Here is a 5677-nt window from a genome sequence, read left to right as displayed (position 1 = left end):
CTCTTTTAGTTATTTTGGCCAAAATGTCGTTGTTTATTCATTGTTTTGTTTATTTTTTTTGGTTGGGGAAAAGAATGATAGAGGCTTCTAGTTGGTCTCTTGCATATGTCACTCTTAGACCTACTTTTAATATTTGTATAACTTTGAACATGTCTTTTATATCATGTGCAACTTGATATATAAAATATGTATACATATATGTGCATATGCATGCACACACCTCTATATGTGTATGATGTATATATGACACAAATGTGTTGAGCTTTTAAAAAAATATATTGATTCAGGATGGCCATCAATAACTCAAAACACAACAGATGCTGGAGAGGATGCAGTGAAAAGGGAACATTTCTACACTGTTGATACAAGTGTAAACTAGTACAGTCTCTGTGGAAAGCAGTGTGGCAATTCTTAAAAGATCTAAAAATATACCTCGCATATGACCCCACTAATCCCCCTCCTGGGAATATACCCGGAGGAACTCAAATCACTCTATGAAAAAGATACCTGTGCACACATGTTTATTGCAGCACTATTTACAATAGCAAAAACATGGAACCAACCATGCTGTCCATCGAAAGAGGACTGGATTTTTTAAAATGTGGTACATGTACACAATGGAATATGATGCAGCCATAAAGAGGAACAAAATCATGAACTTCACAGCAACTTGGATGGACTTAGAGGCTATAATACTGAGTGTCTATCACAGCAACAGAGAACCGAGTATCACATGTTCTCATTCCTAAGTGGACCTTGAACAACGATCATAATACTATTAGAAAGGGATTGGCAGCAGTGGGAAACTGCCAGGGGAGTGTGGGGGCAGGATTGGCAGTAGTGAGAAACTGCTGGGGTGGTGCACACCTCATCCACAAGGGTACCTGCATAATGAACATTTGTATACCTAACCCTAAATTGTATCCCACATCTTTAAAATAAAAAAATTTTAAAAATGTATGGATTCATTTGACTTTTTAAAACAATGCTATGAAACAGATAAGATAATGGTAATCACATTCATTCTAAAGATTAAAAAACTTTATAAACTTTAAGGAGGAAAACTGTCTGTCATAATCTCATGGATAGAAAATGGCAGACATAAGACACAAATTCAGCTTTCAGATGCAAATGGTGAGTCTCTCATTCTTCTATCTTGCTCCACTAGATTGCCCCAATGTATTTGCTGAACGATGTTAAACAGAAAAGAGGAAGAAAACCAGTATTTATTGGATCTCTACTATGCAGAAAGTTTTATTAAAACACTCTTGCGTGTATTATGACACCATTCTCATGCCATTCTCAAGGTAAATATAGATTTTGGGATTCTGATTTTAAAGTAAGGAAAGTGAGGCTCAGAGAGTTTGCCATTTACTGTAGCGTTAAACACATAGCCAGTATCAGAGGCTTTGTTCAACCTCTAATTGGCTTGACTACTTGTGATAATCTAGCACTTACTTATGTAGCAAATCCTCACAGATTCCCCACAACTAAAAAAATTTTTAAAAAATATTTATTTATTTGAGATGGGGATCTTGCTATGCTGCCCAGGCTGGGATTGTGCTATGGGATTGTTTCAAAAATTAATAATAATAGAATGAAACCCCAAGATTGGATGTGATATCAGAATTTCCCTTCTTTGTGCTCCATCTTTCCTGTGTTTAATGAAATATGAGCATCTATTTTTTCACTCTTAGACCTCATCTGCTTAAGTGATGTCTTGATTTTTAAAAATCTCCCCTTCAAGCTGTATCCCTTTCCTGACAAGCTTAGACTTCCCCCGCCGGGATATGGAGCCATTTCTCACAGTTACGGCCTCCAGACCCAGCTGGCCAGGCCTTGTGTTGCAGCTCTCCCTGCAGCCGTGGATCCTCATGTGGAATTTAACAAATCCTGCCCCTCCCACCTCCATTCTTGGCACACAGACAGGAAATTAAGGCCTAAGAGAAATTCACCTCCGACCTTTAATTCACTTTTTAATAAAAGCACTCAAAGTCACTTGCATGCTTCGTGCCAGACTCAAGGAGAGTCAACTTCATGGCCCTTTGAAGGAAAACTCATTCATCCTCATGGCTTGGCACTTTTTCAACCTGTCAGCCCTCAGAGTCAATTGCTAGCCCAGAGCGTGTCTGTGTTGGAATCCCACCTAGTGCCCAACACATAATCGGTGCTCATAAACATTGTCTGTGCTCAGTGAATATTGATTGTTCCTGAAAGTGAATAATAGTGCCCTTCTACACAGGAAGACAAATTAATGACAGACTTGTCCCAATTTTATATTTTTCTTTTATCATTTTTAAAAAACGATCAGTACATCTGATGTGATATTTTTACTAAACGTAACTCTCCTGGCTATTTGAGAAAGAAACGCACGAAAACTGCCTTAAGGAAACAAAAAAGGGAATTGATTAGCTCATTTAATAGCCATGGCTGGATTCAGACATCTTCAGGAAACTGCCTCTCTCCCTGTCGTGGCTGGTTTTTGTTTTGTTTTGTTTTGTTTTGTTTCTGATGGTTTCATTTTCAAGCACGTTCTTGTGGTAGCAAGGTGGCCACCAGCATCTTCAGGCATACATCTCACCAGTTTGATAACCTAACTGGAAGACAGATCCAGTATTCCAAGTTTAGCCCAAGTCCTAGGGAAGCCCGTCTTACGCTCATCTCTGGACCAATCAGGTGGTCAGGGTGCTGTTGTACCCTTGTTGGTTGGATCTGGGCCACAAGCTCATCCCTGTAGCCACAAGGGTGGGGGATCAGTTTCCCTGGGATCAGTTGCCCTGGGTGACATAGACTGAGACTGGAAGGGGGCATACACAAAAGAAAATGTGGCTGACACATCAAGACAGTGGAAAAGGGATTATGGACAAAACAATGTCTGGTACAGTACATGATAATTTTAAAATTATAAATTAGGAATACGAAATTATAAATTTGATTTCTTGGTGTTGGGCAAAAGCAACATCTTTTTTAAAAAAAAATTATTTTAGGCTGGGCATGTTGGCTCACGCCTGTAATCCCAGCACTATTGGAGGCTACGGCAGAAGGATTGCTTGAGTTCAGAGTTCAAGACCAGCCAGGGCAACATAGTAAGATCCTGTCTCTAGTTTAAAATATATATATTTTTAAATTAAAAGGTAAAATTTTATTTTAGAGTTGTGAGGTACATGTGAGGATTTGCTACATAATTCATTTGTGTGCAGGTGAGGTTTAGGCTTCTAACGAGCTCTCTCTCCCTCTGGTAGTGGACATGGTACTCAATAGGTCATTGTGTGGCCCTTATGTCCCCTCCCTCCCTCCTTTAGCAGTGACCAGCATTTGTGGTTTCCACCTCTGTGCTTGCATGCCCAATGGTTAGGGTCCCCAAAGCACCATCATTCTTAAGTGTTCTACAGTTGGAGCACAAGATGAAATTTAAATTAGAATACACATTCAAAGAACTTCATCTGAAGCTTCCTTGGCATTCGTTTGAATAAAAGTTGTAGCTGTATTGATATTTTTGTATTGAATAAAAGTTGTAGCTGTATTGATATTTTTACTCAGTTCAAAGCACTGTTTATTTTCAGCATTATCTACTATTCAGAGACTGCTTAATGTGTACCAGACATTGCATCTTACATTGCAAATAGAATGTTAAATAAAAAAAAATTTCTGTTCTCATGGAGATTATAGCATAATGGAGCTTGCGAGATACGTCTCATTAACTCATAACTTGGGACTTGCTAGAGTTATTGAACTGATGCAATGGAGTTATTACTTTTTTTAAAGAATGCATATGTACATATATATATTTTATACAAGAATCAGGTTAATTGAATGTGTTGAATAATGACTATTTGCTAGGATATGTGTTAGACACTTTCTACTGATGACCACCTTCTTCCTTAAAATTATCTTGTAGTTCCCCTTTGTACATGGAATGAGAGAATTGGCCCATTGTCTCATAGCAAGAGGATGGGAGAGCTAGGTGTTCATCCAGGTCTGACTTTTAAGATTTTCAAGCCTGTATTATATGATCTATGAGTTCTCTTACATCATGAACATCAGTCACACCCAGAAATATATGCACATACACTGTTGGTTTATAAATGCCATTGAAAAAAATTCTTAAGAACATCTGGGAAAGCTGTGATGACAATGTCATTTAGTCTGGTTCTTCTGCTCTTTATTCCCTGCCCCCGCCTCCTTTCTTCATCCCTAGGGCATTGTAAATATAGCAAAGAAAAGCCTGCATATGTTTGTGTGCGCGAGTGTACTTGTGGTGGTGGTGGCTGATGAAAGGAGGCTGGTCTCGGAGCCTTTGAGCAGGCTGTAGGCAAAGGACTCGTGGCCTGCAAGGAAGTCCATGAGAGGAAAGGAGCAGTGCTGCCCAGTGGGAAAAGCACTGGACAAAAAGTCTTATGGCCCGGCTTTGAATCCTGCCCCACCCCTTAGAAACTGTAGCAACTTAGCATCTCAGATTGTATTTCTATCACTAAAAGTGAGAATCCACTTCCTTATGCTTCATGCCTCCCAGGTTTTTTGTGAGAATGCTTTGGGCATTGTAGAAAGTCATTCATCTGTAAGGTTTTATTTTGTATACCTGCTCTCTCAATCTGCCTCTGCTTGTCCTAACACACATACCTCATGATGTCCAGCATTCCAAAGGTGGTATAGTTCATGCTTTATGTAAACAAATCTCTCTTTCATTTTCTATTTGTTAATTTATTCTTTTTTTTTTTTTTGAGTTGGAGTCTCACTCTGTCACCCAGACTGGAGTGCAGTGGCCGCTCCCGGCCACCGCAGCCTCGACCTGCTGGGTTCCGGCGATCCTTCCGCCTCAGCCTTCCAAGTAGCCGGAATTACAGGCATGTGCTACCATGCCCGGCTGATTTTTTGATTTATTGTAGAGATGAGGTCTTGCTGCCCAGGCGGGTCTCGAACCCATGGGCTCAGGCAATCCACTCACCTTAGCCTCCCAAAGGCGCGGGATTACAGGCTGAGCCACCGAGCCCGGTTTGTTAATTTATTCTTATCTGTCAATGGTTGCTTCCAGGATCTCCTATGTTCTAGTACTGTACTAGGTACCAGATAGAGATGGCAGCAAAATTTGGGGAAAAGAATATGAAATTTTGATTTAGAGAGGGTGTCAATTCTGGCTGGGTCTGCACAGTTTTGGGACAGTCAGACAACCTCTCTACACATTCAGTTTCTTCATCTGTAAGACAAAAATAATTTCCATGATTTATAAGGACTTTGCTGAGTGCTGGAGGGAACACGTGACTCAATAAATCAGCCATTATTTTCTTCAAGACATTTTCCCTGCCATCTAAGAGTTCACAGTTTAGAAATGGAGATAAGACTTTTTTAAAGGTTATTTTAAAACAGGGGAGAGATTAAGTGGCTGGGAGGAACCAACCTCTCAGTGGTTGAGCAAGACATGACTTAACCAAAGGCACCCAGCTAGTATGTGGCAGAATGCAGTTTTGAATTCAGATCTCCTAGGGAATTTCCAAGAAGGCAGAAATTTTTTTTTTTTTTGGGATGTAGAGTCTCACTCAGTCACCCAGGCTAGAGTACCACCACAGCCTCAACCTGCTGGGCTCAGGTGATCCTTCTACTTCACCCCTCCAAGTAGCTGGCATGCACCACCATGACCGGCTAATTTTTTGATTTATTGTGGAGATGAGGTCTTGCCAAA

The sequence above is a fragment of the Carlito syrichta genome, unplaced genomic scaffold, assembly GCF_000164805.1.
Source record: "Carlito syrichta isolate Samal-C Ts95f unplaced genomic scaffold, Tarsius_syrichta-2.0.1 Scaffold305698, whole genome shotgun sequence".
NCBI classification, from domain to species: Eukaryota; Metazoa; Chordata; class Mammalia; order Primates; family Tarsiidae; genus Carlito; species Carlito syrichta.
The sequence above is the reverse complement of the archived record's forward strand: the minus strand, read 5'-3'. Positions refer to the sequence as shown.